The sequence below is a fragment of the Pinus tabuliformis genome, chromosome 3_2, assembly GCF_031772625.1.
Source record: "Pinus tabuliformis cultivar Carrire ecotype Pingquan chromosome 3_2, CPIR1, whole genome shotgun sequence".
Lineage (NCBI taxonomy): Eukaryota > Viridiplantae > Streptophyta > Pinopsida > Pinales > Pinaceae > Pinus > Pinus tabuliformis.
The window spans coordinates 131166454-131184056 of record NC_142302.1 but is presented as its reverse complement, the minus strand read 5'-3'; positions in this window follow the sequence as shown (position 1 = coordinate 131184056).

The following is a 17603-nucleotide window of genomic DNA, read 5'->3' as shown; positions in this document are numbered from 1 at the left end:
TCGGTCAGGTCAATGCCACCGATAGCTGATAGCAAGGACTTCCTCTGAGAGGGGCAGCTCTAGAGGACTTCTAATGCGGACATAGCTGACAGAGCCTGGGCTAAGTCCTCAACGATGTTGTAGTGCTGAGAAGCATGGGCATTAGGGTTGTAAGAAGACTTCCGGTGCATGCCCTTAGGAGGAGGCCAGATGACCGCTTCAGTGCTAGGTCGCTCAATATGAAGGGGACCAGAATTGGATGGAGGAGCACTAGAGGGCACCTCAGTCTCCTTCCCGGTAGGCGACAAATACTCCTTTGCCCGAGTACTAATGTGGACGGGAATCGTCCCAGCCATAAATAATTGAGAGCCAAAGGGAGAAGAGGATTGAGATGGATCAGCCACCATTTGCATTTGATGTGAGAGAAAAGACTCTTTGAGCACGGTAGGAGTCCTAGGGGCACCTTTCAACAAATGAATAACTTCAGACCGCCTCGGGAAATCTTAGGTATAGTGATCCTCGTCATAGATAAGGCAAGGATACTTAGGCTTGCATTTGGTACCTTCCTCGGGTGGAGGTTTAGGGGAATCCTACTTTGGTTGATCAGCCTTATTCTTCCCTTTTCCCTTCTTTTTCCCTTTTGAGGCTTTGTCCGCCGTGGTGGACTGAACGGCGTTAACCTAAAAAGTGTTACCATAATTGGATATAGCCTGAGAAGTGTTTTCATTTGAAGCATTCGACTTTTGCTTCCCAGGGTTCGCAGAAGATTTCTTAGAGGATGTATTAACAGAACCAAAGACGCCGTCAACAGATGGTGTTGCCGGGGCTTTGGAAGTTCTGAGCCTCAGAGCATTAGGCAAATAATCATATAGTGTACCGGACTGGGAGTAAACCAAGTCAAGGTATTGAGCACGCGTAATAGCCTGCTCTTCAGATACACATGCCCCCATAGCAATGTTCCAGGCTATCGGACCAACAAACGAGGTTGTGAACCAACCAGTCAGAAGTTGATCGGGAATCCAAAACTTAATCAAACGACGAAACCGTCTCCATTCATGGATATGATCGGTGATGTGCATGGCCGTGGTCTGTTTTAAGGATGTCAGGAGATGTGTGCCCGTCTCATATCGAATTAGCAACTGAAAATGAGTTAAAAATTCCATTACCAATGAATTAAAGTCCCGAAAAGATTCGCGATCTAGCTCAATATACCATTTAGTAGCAGAGCCAGTGAGGGTCCGTTGAAAAAGGCGGAGCCGGATTGAATCATCAAGCCATGAATTTGATGAAAACCATAGATGATAAGTCATAACATGGGCTTGGGGATCTTCTCCAGCTTTACCGTCAAAGTTGGGACAATCATCGAGAATTTTATTTGGAACCAGCGGCCAATACGGATTATGAAGAATGGGATCATTTGTCAGTTTGGACACATCCGGTAACTCCAACGTTGCTAAAAATAGTAATTGAGGATTAAAGGACATCTGAGGCTGTGGGTAGGAGGTAGAAACAAAATTCCACCCAGTTGCTTGTTGCCCCCACTGATTTTGTCCGAACGGATTTGGCCTAGAAGGGTTTTGTCTGTAGGGATTTTGTCCATAGGAGTTATAGCTGTAACTAGACAGTTGACCCTAGATCTGTCCCCCAGCATTCCATTGATTACCAACTTGGCCTGTAGGAGCAACATATGGTTGCTGGTAACTCTGGTAAGGACTCACCTGCAATTGTTGATAATTTTGGTATGGGGCAAATTGGGTTTGCCCTTGGGATTGCTAAAAAACATAAGGCGGCTAGGCCCCAAATTGAGCCTAGGAGCCAGGTTGCATCTGATAAGCAAGTTGGGATTGGGATCCAACCTGAATTTTGTTATAAACATTTTTGTGCCTTACAGATCTAAGCATGAAATGTCCATAATCCAAGGGATCCAAAGTCCCTAAAAGTGTTGTTCCTGCCCCTAAAGGAACAAGGTCAACCAATGATAGCTTCTCCCAGAAGTTCTCCACCAGAAACTGCTCAAAACTAGTCAAATCAGGATCAATTCAGAAGCTCCACTAGCTGCCTGCGTTGCAAAGCACCCAAATACACTAGCTAGGTGCATTGCAACGCACTTGAATGCACTAACCAGGTGCGTTGAGCGGGAAATGACAAGTGGCAGAGTCATTCAACGAGGTGGAGAGACAATGGAAGCTTCCAGAATCTTCTCCAATGACACTTGCCTCACTGAATTCGACCAGTGATGAGTAAGAGGCTCTCAGTCTCCAAGTGGAAGCAAGAATTGACAGAGAGAAGCCACAAGTCAAAACATAAGCTGACTCATCCTCTCTGCTTACATCTATATATGGATCCCTCATCCCAGAGATCCAGAGGCTGGAATTTTGTACTTTGCAGAGAATTGCTGTTGGTTTGAGATTGAGATTAGTACATTGGGTGATTTATGCTTTGTTGGAGGTGAGGAAGGGATTCCTTTGCTCGGAGGTAGATGCTGGATCGGGACTCACTTGGTTGTATCTCCTCTTGGACTTTCTTATCATATCAATAAAACTATTTGAGTTTCTTCTACATGCTTGTATATCAGTGATGTTTTGTTATATTTGCATGTTTAGCTTAATCTGATCCTGAGCTTTTTATGAATGTAAATCTATATCTTCGTGTAGTTTCTCTCTTCTGTGATCTTGCAGGAATTTAGTGAAGCTGGGCCAGTAAGGGAGCAGGCAGCGGGAAGCGAACAAAGGGAAGAGCGATTGGATTAACAAACTAGCGAAAGACACAGGTTAGTTACATCCTTCCTCTTCATTTACATTTCATAAAGAAGAATACTCAAGCAGTTTTCCTTGTTTGTTGCTAAGGCACTGTCACACCTTAGAGTGGGATAGGGGTGTTCTGAATAGATACTTTTCCCAACAACAGAATGGCGACTCCGCTGGGGAATCGTATCTAGTTAGTTTATTTGTGTTTCTATTGTTGTTCTTCTCATAAACTTAGGAGTGGCGAATCGAACTGCATTTGCCATTTACAAATGCAAAGTAGAGATCTGCTACTCTAGTCCATTCACTGGGCCTGTTTATGATCTGAACAGCTGATCCACAAATGCTCTAACTGCCCTTTGTGATAGCTCTTAGTCCTCCTTTAAATCATCCTTCTAATTGTACCTTATTGATAGCTTTTATCCGGCCAAAAACCATAGATTAAACTGCAAACCGTGACCTAGAACCCAGAGAAAATTCTCGTTTCTGCTTCAGCGCAGGCTCTGTGAAGAGGTTCTGCATTTCAACGCAGGTCCTGAGAGGGCTACCTGCACTGCAATTTAGTTTCTCTGTGCAACAGGTGCGCTGATCAGCCTTTGCCCTGTGCAGCTGTGGTTCTTTGCTTCATTTTGTTCAGTTTTATCTCTGATTTTTGCAGCCTGTTATCAGTGTGTGTACCTATCTGAAAACCTGTTTTCTTTACCTTAATTCTGCCTCAGTTGTATAAAAGAAACTGTATTTGTTTTTGTGTATTTGTTACATCATTTGCAGTTTCCCATTACAAAAGTAAACTAGTCATACTGTCGCCCTTAGATCTAGACCTGTCGTAAGTGTCGTTTTGATCTTAGGAGTAAATGTGTTTGCTGTTGACAGTTGATTGCGCTTTTAATTTTGTCTTTTGGTTTGAATTTGTGAATTTCTAGTGTCAAAACAAGTGTTTACTTCAAAATCATAAAGTGTCGTAATCGTCTTTTTGATTTCAAAAAGAAACTTGTTTGTGTTTTCACTTGAAATCGAATTCAAATTTGTACAACAGCTTTATTTTTTGGCATCAATATTAAGAAAGTGAAAACAAATACATGCACATGTGCATTTGCATATTGATAGTTTGTATGGTTTGATTTAGGAAAAGTGCATTTACAGTGTGCTCCTTGCTCTTTGAGAAAAGATTGTGTCTTTATTTTCCCCTTGTAGCTAGGATTTTCATTGTTGAAAAGAGATAAATGCTTGCTTATCATCTTTAGATTGCATTTAGGAATTTCATCTACATCTCGTGGTGATCCAAAAAGGCAAACTTCTAAGAAAGATCAACCTAAAATAAATTGAATGAACTTAACAACGCTTTGTAACTTAACGCACAACATAAAGGTCTAGGTTAGAGACGTGTTCCGGCGTTGTAAAACCTGGTGACTGTCGGCCTCACTGATGGTTGGGTGATTCCTCCTGAGAGACGATAAGTGCCAGTACGGATTGTGCTCCCACATACCGTCGAGTATATATTGGGAGACCCCTATAGGCATAAAACATTTATCCATAGGAAGCCGTGTCGGCCGCCCTACTGATCGCAATGCACTGAACACAGCATTCAGGAAGATTGACCGCCCGTACCCTAAAAAGTATTCTGCGGTTTTGCGATTGGTTTGGCACACCCTCTACCTAGAACTCTAGAGCAGTCCCTTTCGTTCCTTTTCAGAATCCTTAACGGAAAAGGTCCATCTGAGCACTTGTCACTTCAGGCTCATTAAAAATCGAAGGAGACTAGAGTCATCTTTTGCTTTTTCTCGACTCTTTAAAATTGAAAAAGCAAGTTGTGTCCAAGCGTCGTTAAAATTTATTTTAAACGGAATATTCATACCCTTTTTCCTGCGTTGATCTTTAGGTTGAGAAAATGGAGCCTACCAACCAAGGAATTCCCCTTGGTGGAAATCCTAGTCCCTTCTCCTCTTGGGGAGATGTTGGTGCGCCCCATATGGCCACATTGTCGCTTCTAGGGCTGACAATTGGCTTACCAGTCTGGCTCTTCTCAACCAATGTCGTTCAGAACACCACTATTCCTGAACAATCGAATCAGCAGTTAGACCAGTCTAGAGTTACCCACCAACCTTCTACCTCCTCTAATTCTTCCTCTCCTCATTCCTCTTCGCTTGATGGGGCTGGCAAAGCCAAAAGTCAAGTTCCTAAGGAGAAGAAGGAAAAGAAGAAGAAAGAGAAGAAGAAGAAGGAGCCAAAAGCGACTGGGGGCAAACAAGTGTCGTCTAACGAAAATCCACACACTACACTGACCAGGCCTAAATCGCCATGTGTCATTTGCAAGGGAGACCACTTTCACAGAGATTGTCCCTGCATCCCTCGGATACTAAGGGACTGGTCTCCCCGTTTGCACAATCCGGTGGCGTCAACCTCTGATAGCCATGTTGAAAGCACACCGTCAACTAGCGAAAGTGAAGTCCCAGGACAAAAAGGGAGAACTAGATCTCCCTGTAAACTGTGCGAAGGCAATCACGCCATCCACCGTTGTCCCTTCTTAGACGAAGCTAAAAGAGTTTTGGATGATCGTCCGGTTTCACCGTTACGACTTCCTCCTGGATATAAAAAACTCTTGCCGAGTCCTTCGTTAGTTGAGAATCCAGCTAGCCCGCTCAAGTGGTCTGTTGAAGCGCCGGTCATTGAAGATGAACCAGCTGAATCCATACCCGACGAAAGTCAAAAGGTCGAGGCGGCAGTTGACTCGGTCTTGCCTTCAGAGGATTTATCTTCGAATGACACAGTCACTGAAGAGAACAAGGATGACACCATCCAAATTCTCTTCATCAACACAGACTCCGACGAACATGGGGGCAACCTACCCATTCCTTTATCGCAGGAAGGAAGTTCGTCAGAGCTGTACCCGGCCGTCTACTCGGTCCCACCTCCAAGCAGCCTAGTTGTCTCCTTCGACTGGAATCAACTAGGCAGACCCCGTTTACCAGCAAGCATACCATTCAGAATTATCGTCCAAATATATATAATGGTCATGGCTGGTACCATCATAGATGAGGGGGCTTCTATGAGTATCCTTTCCTCTACTGCTTGGAAAGCGCTTGGTTCGCCATCTCTTTTGCCTGAGATGAGAAATCTGACAGGTTTTGATAAAGGAACCAGTCGACCTTTAGGGATCCTCCCCAATGTGCCCATAACATTGAAAGGGAAGACCATTCAAATGAACGTGATGGTCGTTCAAGGACCCTTGGATTATAACCTACTTCTTGGATGAGACTATATTTATTGCATGGGAGCCATCGTCTCCTCACTCTTTAGAGTAATGTGTTTTCCGCACGAAGGAAGAGTGGTCAGGCTCGTGGACCAGCTTTCATTTCCCGGATCACGCATCGCAAATAGTCATATACCATCCCTAAATGGTCTCTTCACGCAAGAAATGTCTCAACCCATGGTCCATCCTCCCGATGAGCGCGAGTAATTCGGAGGGATATGACTGGAACCCAGGGGGCATGCGTCCTGGTCTGCTTCGGCAGGAAAACTTCGGGTATAGGGTAGGTTTCCGCAGGAGAATATGACTAGTCTGTACCCCGTCCATGATTGGAAGAGGGGTTATTCTAGAATAATATTCTCTTGTCAAAGTTATGTGTGTGGCGCTCGTTGTCACTTACCTTTGTTTATCTCGGTAGACATCGCCGAAGAAGTGTTTTGTTTGAAAGATTAATAGAACAATCTTTGGTAACCTGAAAGAGGTAGGCCTTTCCTGATAGAACAAATGTTTTGTCTGCAAATTGAGGGGTAACCTTGAAATCGTATTTTATACCTTGGGGCATGCAAACCTTTTGGAGTGCAAGCAAGGGGCGACTATTTATTTTTTAAATTTTTAGGTCCTCCCTTTAAACCTGTAGGCTAACCCTTTAAACTCGTAGGATTAGTCGTTTCCGAACTTGCATAACGAAAGGATGCGGGGCAGAGCTTTGTAAGGCGCAAGCTCCATAAAAAATGGCATCTTACATGAGACATTCTTATCATATGACTGGATTAATCGAGCAGTTTTAGCACATAGTTCATGCTCGTTAAAAAATAAACATAAGATCGAGCAAGTGTTTCAACCCGCGTTTAAGCTCGTTAAAAAATGAACTATCCTCCGGTAAATAACCACCGTGAATGTAACGTTATCAGCCATTAAAGCCTTGGTCGTGTTTGCACCGTCACCTCCAATTTTCCATTGGCTGATCATTCACCTCCATTTGATTGTTTACCCATTTTGAGGAACAGCTGCGAAGAGTGATTTCACTAGCCATCCTTGTGACACTGCCGTGATTGGAAAATTCCAACCCCTACCTGGAATCAGCTGCTACCCGTTTTATCACTCGTTCCTCAAAAGACGAGTCTTCTTTAAGCTCTTTTCATCTGACTCGTAAAATATGAAAATATTGCCGAGTTTTGGCCTTCCAGCTCGTTAAAGCGACCGGAAGTGCTATCCCTCCTCTAGATTTTAATATTTTTGGACCTGAGGGATTATTGCACAAAAAGATCGAGCGCTTGTTTTGTTCGGCTCGTTAAAACTATCGAAAATTCATCCCTTCTGTATTGTTTTATACTTTTTCGGACTTAAGGGATTAGATGACGAAAAAGGAACTCCAGAGTTAACTTTACGTACCTTTTCAGACTCTCTAAAAATGAAAAGGACCGAGTTATCTTTGTCGTTAGCCTCGTTAAAAAGATTAATAGCGACAAACTTGTCTTTAGACGAGAACGAGTTTCACTATCGCTAGGCTCGTTAAAACATAGCGATGGGTTTTCCCGAAGGGCAAATTATAGAACAAGAATATGTTATCCTCCTCAAGCTTGACAAAAATAAAGAGGTACTGGTCAGCAATGACTGGGGAAAAATTGGGAAGAAACTCAAAGAACCTTTATTGGTAGCAAGTCGCTCTTGAACATGACACTTCCACTCCGTGCCTGAGTTGGGTTGGGTTGTTTCATTCACCGGTCACATCACCATGGTCTTGCCATACCATCCACCTTTGGGGTAAATGCTACCAATCCATCATATAAGTGTCGCCGATAGGTTCAAGAGAAGTCATCCAGAGAAGTCACCCGTGTCCCATCCACTGCCATACATTATACTTCATTCCTTCATGACCGCCACCCTGAACCATATATCATCAGACCGTTTTCACCTCCATCAAAATCATTTGCTCCGTTCCGTGTCATTGATGTGGGATTCATTAAGGCCCTCCTTTGACGGATCGCTTCTTGTCGACATCAACTCATTATCCAAGAAGTTGATCTAGGAACACCCCCTTCAGTACTTTGAAGCTTGCATGCCTCAATGGCAAGTTTCTCACTTCCGGCGACAGGTATACATCAATGACCTTCGACTGAAAGATTTTGCGTGGTGTTCAATGCCAAGTCCTTTATTCACACCACGTGAATTGTACTACAGTACCTTGAGGGTCATTATCATTATCGGTGATTCCTCTCGCGCTTGTTAACAGTTTACATCATTGACTGGTAATCAAGCGATGTCTTTCCATGTTCGACTCCAAAACATTTCTCACATGGATCGACTTATACTTAGAGTGAAGATCGGACGAGATTGAAGACCCCGGATCTAGTTTCATCCATCCGGGCTGCGATATATATTCAGGAAAAATAAAGACATTGACATGTACAACATTGTAGAACAGATAATCATCCTACCAAAAGGATGATGATTTCATCAGAATCATCGGTCTACCACCAGACGATTGTCTGTCCTATGTACATAAAAATGAATTTATAAAGCTGAGCATGGGAATGCCCGCCTCAGCTAGATCATGAAAACAGTATGAAAAATAATGTATTGTATTGTATCTTATTACAGGTCTCCTCCCAGCATTGAAAGAACTTCGGATCCTCCTAATAAAGCATTTCACCCGATAAACGGCCTCATACTTTAGGGGGCAACTGTTATAGACATTTTTGTGCCTTACAGCTCTAAGCATGAAATGTCCATAATCCAAGGGATCCAAAGTCCCTAAAAGTGTTGTTCCTGCCCCTAAAGGAACAAGGTCAACCAATGACAGCTTCTCCCAGAAGTTCTCCACCAGAAACTGCTCAAAACTAGTCAAATCAGGATCAATTCAGAAGCTCCACTAGCTGCCTGCGTTGCAAAGCACCCAAATACACTGGCTAGGTGCGTTGCAACGCACTTGAATGCACTACCCAGGTGCGTTGAGCGGGAAATGACAAGTGGCAGAGTCATTCAACGAGGTGGAGAGACAATGGAAGCTTCCAGAATCTTCTCCAATGACACTTGCCTCACTGAATTCGACCAGTGATGAGTAAGAGGCTCTCAGTCTCCAAGTGGAAGCAAGAACTGACAGAGAGAAGCCACAAGTCAAAACATAAGCTGACTCATCCTCTCTACTTACATCTATATATGGATCCCTCATCCCATAGATCCAGAGGCTGGAATTTTGTACTTTGCAGAGAATTGCTGTTGGTTTGAGATTGAGATTAGTACATTGGGTGATTTATGCTTTGTTGGAGGTGAGGAAGGGATTCCTTTGCTGGGAGGTAGATGCTGGATCGGGACTCACTTGGTTGTATCTCCTCTTGGACTTTATTATCATATCAATAAAACTATTTGAGTTTCTTCTACATGCTTGTATATCAGTGATGTTTTGTTATATTTGCATGTTTAGCTTAATCTGATCCTGAGCTTTTTATGAATGTAAATCTATATCTTCGTGTAGTTTCTCTCTTCTGTGATCTTGTAGGAATTTAGTGAAGTTGGGCCAGTAAGGGAGCAGGCAGTGGGAAGCGAACAAAGGGAAGAGCGATTGGATTAACAAACTAGCGAAAGACACAGGTTAGTTACATCCTTCCTCTTCATTTACATTTCATAAAGAAGAATACTCAAGCAGTTTTCCTTGTTTGTTGCTAAGGCACTGTCACACCTTAGAGTGGGATAGGGGCGTTCTGAATAGATAATTTTCCCAACAACAAATTTGAAGACCGGATTGGGTCTGGAGCCCAGACTAGGGCTGAAAATCGGGTGGAGCTCGAGAAGCAACAATCATTTGAGTGCCCAGTTGAGCAGGCCCAGACGGATGTCCTTGAGAGGACAAAGGTTGAGCCACCTGGCTAGAAGGTTGGCCTGGTTGAAGTTGAGGTTGGCCCGTTTTCCCAGAAGCTTGGACTTGCTAGGAATTGGGTTGACCTTGTGGAACTGAAGGCTGTCGAGACTGACTAGATGGTTGAGTAGGCTAGACAATTGGTTGGCGTTGTTGAATTTGAGACTGACCAACTTGTCCAGAAGGGTAGCCTTGCTGGGTACCAGGTTGGCCTTGTTGAATGTAAGGTTGTCCTGGGTTACCAGAAGGTTGCCCGAAGTACATGAAAGAAGACCCACTGAAGGCCGAAGGTTGTTCCGGAATGGGTTGTCCTTGTGGGCCGACAGTTTGCCCTGGATAAGGCTGTCCATAGTACGGTTGTCCGTAAGACTACTGCCCGTAAGATGGTTGACCTTGATAGGGTGGTCCTTGAACATTTGAAAACTGCGCTTGGCCACCATGGTAAGCTGTGGTACCCCAAGCAACAGACAATGGAACCGAGACCTCAACAAAAGGTTGAGATGCTATGGGTCCAGGATGATAAATATGAGCTCCTCGAGAATCATAATAATTAAATGGATTTTGAGGATCCAGACTCTGAGGAATTTGAGGAGATTGATCATATGCCCCTTGCTGGAATGGAACCAGAAGAAGGTGGGGCACTTAGGCTAGGGTCAACAACCTCGGATATGGGTGCTGCAGGGCCACTGTGTGAAGGACCTGCCGAAGGCCTAGCAACAGTGGTCACCACTGAAGATGCAGTGGTGGCACTAACAACGGGGGCTGTGGAAGCCACACAAACGGTTGGCATAGTTGGGACAGACGTCACATTGTGAATCTGGGGAGTAAAAGATCCCGAAGTCGGAGTGATAGTACGAGACCACATGGAACTTGTAAGGGGAGACCTAGAACCCATGATATCAGCCAGAGCATTATAACGTAACGACAGCGTGATACCAAGGGAGGTGACACAGAAGGGTGAAGTTTCCATCGGGATAGGAATTTCACCGCTCATCACCAAGGACTCTTCACTCGTGATGGGGGATGTGTTTTCCATGTCAGAAGAAGACATTGGGACTGAAACACCAGGAGGAGTAAGGGGAAAATATTCTTTGGAAGACTCCCAAATGGGGTTCCAACAAATATCGTAAGACTCGTCTTCTAGAGCATGAGAGTTAAGCGGTTGGATACTCGGAATAACAGGGAGAGTATCACTAACAACTAGTACCTCAGGGGCGATAGAAGATGGGGATCCTTGGTCGCTTGGAACGGGAGACGGGATCGGTGATTCCGCCAGGATGATTTAACTCAAAATCCCTAGGGATAACTAATCAATTAAGGAGAAATAATGCTACACAAACTAAAATGCAACAAGATCTAACCATGTAAGTGTGAACGTGGTCAAATAAATTTTAAGACACAGGAATAGAACTTGACCTTTTCATCTTTAAAGAGTCGAGAAAAGGACGAAAAGATGACTCTGGTCGCCTTCGAGTATTTAATGAGTATGAAGTGACAAGTGCTCAGATGGAGCTTTTCTTTTAAGGAGTCCGAAAAGGAATGAAAGTGACTGCTCTGGAGAAACTAGGCGAAAGGTTTACCAAACATCCCGTAAAACTGCATATACACCTTGGCGATCATATGTACACCAAGGAATTTTCGTACGGCAGTCAATCTTCCAAAATGTTGTGTTCAGTGTGTTACGGTTTGCAAGGAGGTAGACACGACTTCCTATGGATATAGGATGATAACCTACTGGGGTCTCCCAACATATACTCGATGGTACTAGGAGCACAATTCCATGCTAGACCACTACTGAGTCACAGAAGGAGGAATCACCCCACCTTGAGTGAAAACAATAGTGACTAGGTTTAACGACACCGGAGCACGTCTCTAGCCTATACCTCTAAATAATGTGTGTTATGTTCTAATGCGTTGTTAAGTTCATTAAGTTCATTTTAGAGTTGATCTTGAATTATGTTTCAATTTTCAGGCCTTACCATATGTATGCAACAAAACCTAGGATGCAGCTAGAATGAATGAAATATCCTTTTTCTTCAATGAACACCTACTCACAGGAGGGTAGAGAGATCATTCCCAAACCAAGAAAACCAAGATAAACCAAGAGACACAATGCAAAAACACATCAACCCTACAGTGCATGAATTCTACTAATGACAGATTTTAGCATTTGCTTTCCAATATGCAAACTCGAAATGCAAATTTACTTTCACTTTCGTATACTAAATGAATGCAGTCTTTCTTTTGATCACTTTAAGTTTAAGAGAAACAAACAAGTAAACAAGAAAGAGTGGAAAAATTGGTTGATCCAAACAGTTGTGATCTATGTTCGGTAGTGAAAAGAAATTGAATCAATGCTAAAGATTGGTTCAATAATTGTCACTAAAAAATCAACCAAAAACAAGCAATGGAGAAGGCTCAAACAAACCAACAAGAAAGTTGCAAACGAACCTTGGGCAAACCAGCAACCAAGCCAATTGATTCAAGAGCTTGAAAGAACGAACTAGGTCACACGGGAAAAAATGCAAGATTCATTCAATAAAGCCAAAGAAAGAGTGCCTTAACCATAAACAGTAAAAAACAAGCTACTGAGCAAGAGAAAGAAGGCAAGGGATCAACAAGACTGGTAAATTGAGGAGGTAGAATTGAAAAAACAATTCTACAGGAATCGTCGTGGGTACTACACAAGCAACTAGCGGCGATAAGCCAATGTCTATAGCAACAGAACGACATTGTCGCGAGAGTACACGTCTCTTCTGCGACAGACCGATTTCAGAGTCATTGCGACTGTGCGACGAGATTCAGCGATGCATAGGACTTTACAAAAGATTAAAGGCGACGTCGGCGCAACTGTTAAGCTATTTTCCGCGATGATACTAAAAAACAATGATAAACGAACAAAAACTCCCAAACAAAAACCAGTCAATCCTTCAATCAATGTAGGGATTTCCCAGATCAACCAAGGTAACCCAAAAGACTTATAGTGTATCCCCAAAATTCAAAAGACACCAAATCAAAATCAAATCAAGAGAAAACAAGAGAGGCAACATACAAAGGACTCCCCAGTGGAGTCACCAACTTGTGATGCCGGAAACTGTTCCCTCTATGGACAGAGGCAACCCCTATATCCCTAGAGTGGGTCTAGTCACAACAAAACAACAATTGATTCCCTTAAATAGTCATCGTTGGAGGCCTACCTCAAACCGGTGGTTGATGAAGTTCCGTTGCGCTGCTCTAGCTTCTGTTTCCTTCTCCTTAGAGAGTAATTGACCTGAAACAACACAAGACAATGACAAAGCACATAAACAGGAAACAACAATGATCTATTTACTCACAAAGTCAAGAAGTCATGAGCTATCAAGTAAATTGCATACAAGACATAGGAAATCATCATTGATTGTATTAATTATGAAACAAGAGTAAGCTTACAACCGAGTCTTGATGTCGCAAGCCTTCTCAGAGGGTCCAATCAATGTGTTTCTTCAAGCATCCACTCTCAAAGATGGGTCTCCCAAATAGAAATATCTCTCTCTCTCTCTCATTCACAAGCTTTACACAAGATTAAGGGCACTCCACACCTTCTTGCAAACTATAAAGCAATCCCACACTTGTCACACTCACACCAACTATCTATCAAACTCAAAAACAGCAGCAGCACTGTGCAACCAAAAGAACTAGCAGATGATAACAATGGTGAGTGATTTTATAGGAGAAGGAGTCTCCATGAAATAAGGGAGAGGGAGCTTATCCTCAAGACAAGCAACACAAAAGACGGAACTACCACGCCAAAGGGAGGAGGGCGACCCAAATTGACCCAACAACCAGATCCAGAGACATCCAGAAGGCCGACTGTTGGAACGAATTCACGCAATCTAGATCGTCGCGAGTTTATAGCTAAGATTTAGTGCTGACATCGCTAGTCGGCAACGTAATCAGTCAAAAGGTTGCTAAAGATATCAAATAGACTCATGCTAGAGCATGAAATCCAATTGTCGCGGGAATCAGATGTACTTCCGTGATGGAAGCGCGACTGTATTGATTATGACCGTTGTCCATCGCGTATATTTAGCTAATTATCTCGATGAGGTAGAAAACTTAGGAAAAGTGGGTCAATTGGCAACATAAGAGAGTACTTGTTCAATATGAGCATGTTTTACTAGATACATGACACAGTAGAAGGACTGGGGTGAAGGCAGTGACAAATTACTGTGTAACAATAAGTTGTTTGAGTTTCAAGCTCCACCAACTCAAGTCATCTCTGCTCAGCAGATGAAGAAACTTATTTGCAAGGGAGCACCAAAATTTGTTGCACAATGTCAGATGTTGGAGTTTTTATTGATAGAAGAGGCTCACCAACCATAAAAAATTTCATCCCTGATCCAGAAATACGAGAAGGTTTTTCAATATCTTCTAATTAAATTACCCCCCTAAAAGGCAAATTGAGCACAACATCGAAGTCAACTAGACTCAACACCGATAAACATTAAACTATATCATTATCCCCATCACCACAAGACCTAAATAGAAAAATCAATACAAGATTTGCTGAAGCATGGAATCATTATGAAAAGTAGAAGTCCTTATGTTGCACCTGTAGTATTTGTAAGGAAGAAGGATGGATCCTTCCGATTTTGTATAGATTACAAAGGGTTAAACAAAATCACTATCAAACATAAGTTTCCGATTTCGTTCATTGATGAAATACTAGATGAATTACACGGTGCATAATACTTCTCTAAATTAGATCTAAGATCAAGTTACTACCAAATACGAGTAAGACTAGAAGATGTCGAAAAGACAAAATTTAGAGCTCATGAAGGGTACTACAAGTTTAAAGTTATGCCATTTGGATTAACAAATGAATTAGCTACCTTCCAAGCAACCATGAATGAACATTTTCACCCATATTTGTGGAAGTTTGTATTAGTTTTCTTTGATGATATTCTGGTTTACAGTAAGACGTGGAAGGAACGTCTTGAGCATCTGGAAGAAGTCTTGTTTGTATTGGAGAAGAACCAATTCTACGCCAAGTTATCAAAGTGTACATTTGGAAAAAAGGAAGTTGAATACCTAGGACATGTTATGTCCAGGGAAGGAGTCCAAGTGGACCCCAAAAAAATCAAAGCAATCAAAGAATGGCCCAAACACAAGAATGTATCCAAGCTAAGAGGATTTTTAGGTCTAATTGGGTATTACAAAAGATTTATAAAAAATTATGCACATATGACAACACCCCTGACCAATTTGTTAAATAAAAATGCTTTTCAGTGGAATGAACAAGCAGACAAGTGCTTCGAGAATTTAAAAGAAGTAATGTAAACCATACCAGTGCTAGCGACTCTTGACTTCTCCAAACTATTCGTAGTCGAATGCGATGCTTCAGGATTCGGAATTGGACCTGTATTAATGTAGGACAACCACCATATAACATTTGAAAGCAGAAACGTAATAAATGAGAAGACTTAAAATCAACATATCAAAAGGAGATGCTCGCCATCATACATGCTTTAACGAAGTGGCGTCAATATTTGCTTGGGAGTAAATTTTCAATTCGAACTTACCACAACAATCTTCAACTCTTACTTCAACAAAAGACATTATCAACAGAACAACAGAAGTGGATGGAGAAGTTGTCAGCTTTCGACCTATAAATATTTCACAAGAAAGGAAAGGAGAATGTCGTAGCTGATGCACTTTCATGTAAGGGTGACAACAACACAACATGTGTTGCCATGATAGTTGTTCCGGAATGGTTGGATGAAATACAAGCTAAGTATGCCAAGGATTAGGATTGTGATTCCATGATTAAGAATATCAATCAACATAACAATTTCGAGTGGAAGAATGACATAATGTGGTACAAAGGTAGAATTTACCTAACACCAACATCCAAATTTAAGTTGAAAATTCTTAAAGAATCTCACAATTCACTTGCAGCCGGACATGTCGGGTTCTACAAGACTTACTACAACATTCGACAACCATTCTATTGGAAGGGCATGAGCAAGTAAATTCAGAGATATGCTATAGAATGTGATATTTGTCAAAGTAATAAGTGTGAAAATATTCCAACCCTAGGATTGTTACACCCGCTACACATTCCCAACTAGAAATTGGAAGAGATTTTGATGGATTTCATAGAAGGACTACCTGCTTTTGACGGTAAGGACAAGATGTTTTTTGTAGTTGACATACTCACTAAATATGCCCAATTTATGGCCATAAAAAAAACGGACACAACTAAGAAAATTGTGGATATGTTTTGTAAAAACAACTACAAACTACATGGGTTCCCCAAAGTCATAATGACTGATAGAGATGCAACGTTCAAGGGAAATTTTTGGAAGGAACTATGCCACCAGGCAGGAATATCCTTGAATATGAGTTCAACATATCATGCCTAGATAGATGGTCAAACTGAGGTCATGAAAAAGTGCTTGGAAACATATCTTCGTTACTTCGTCACTGATAAACAAAATAAGTGGAATCAATGGCTACACTTGGCGGAATGGTGGTATAACACCACCTACCATACGTCATCTAAAATGACACCTTTCCAAGCTCTCTATGGTTATGAACCACCCAAATGGAAGGATTTTGCACTACTCGATTCTAGGGTTCCGATAGTTAAAAACCACTTAGAAGAGAACCAAAGGATCGTTAACTTATTAAAAGAGAATGTAACGATGGCACATAATAGAATGAAACAACAAGCTGACAGACATCGCACTGAAAGGGAGTTTGAAGAATGAGAGTGGGTCTTTGTTAGACTTCAACCATATAAGCAGTTGTCATTAAAACAACAAGGAAAGAATATACTATCACCTAAATATTATGGTCCATATCAAATAATCAAAAAAATAAGTAGCGTGGATTATGAGCTGAAGTTACCTGACAACTGTCGAATCCATAACACCTTTCATGTATCGAATCTAAAGAGAGTACTAGGGAAAAACCAGGGAGCTCAAATAGAAATATCAGAGACTGATGAACAAGGAAGAATTGTCCTATAACCAGAAGGTAAACTCGCTACTCGAGAGAAGGTACTATGGTCCAAGACAATAAAGGAGTACCTCGTCAAATGGAATAAGTTTATAGAGGAAGATTCTTCCTGGGAGTCAGAACGCTTTCTTTAGCAACACTTGGCATTACCCATGCTTTGAGGACAAAACATTTTTAAGGGGAAGGCAATGTTATGAATTTAGAATTCACAACAATTATATATTTTAATATTATTTTAATTAATGCAATAATAAATGAATAATTTTGAATCATTAAATTAGTTGTTCTAAATGAAGAGACAACAACCCCAACAGACATGTCTCTCTGAATAGGCATGGCCAGTCAACTCCTATTTATGGAGCACCGCCGTAGCCTTGTAATCATCAATTCATTTTCAATAATATATATATATATATATTACTTACATAAGTTAAATTATGTTTTGATTTACTGAAGTTTAAAGAAACAATGTTCAAATTATACGCTTCCACCGAGTACCCGTTTTTTTAAGGTAGCAAAAAATAATCCAATTTTGAAAAGAGTTGATTTAGAATACACATTCTTTTTGGAGCATATTTTTGATACTTTAAATTTTCTTATGTATCAAGTATGAACAATTTTTTTAAATGTTAGTGATTGTCATATTGATTTTGAAAAGTGTTGATGCAACATCAACTCTTTTTTTTATAGGGTTTATTTTTGACACTTTAAATTTTCTAATGTATTAAGTGTGAATAATTTTTTTAAATGTTGGTGATTTTCATCTGAATTTTGA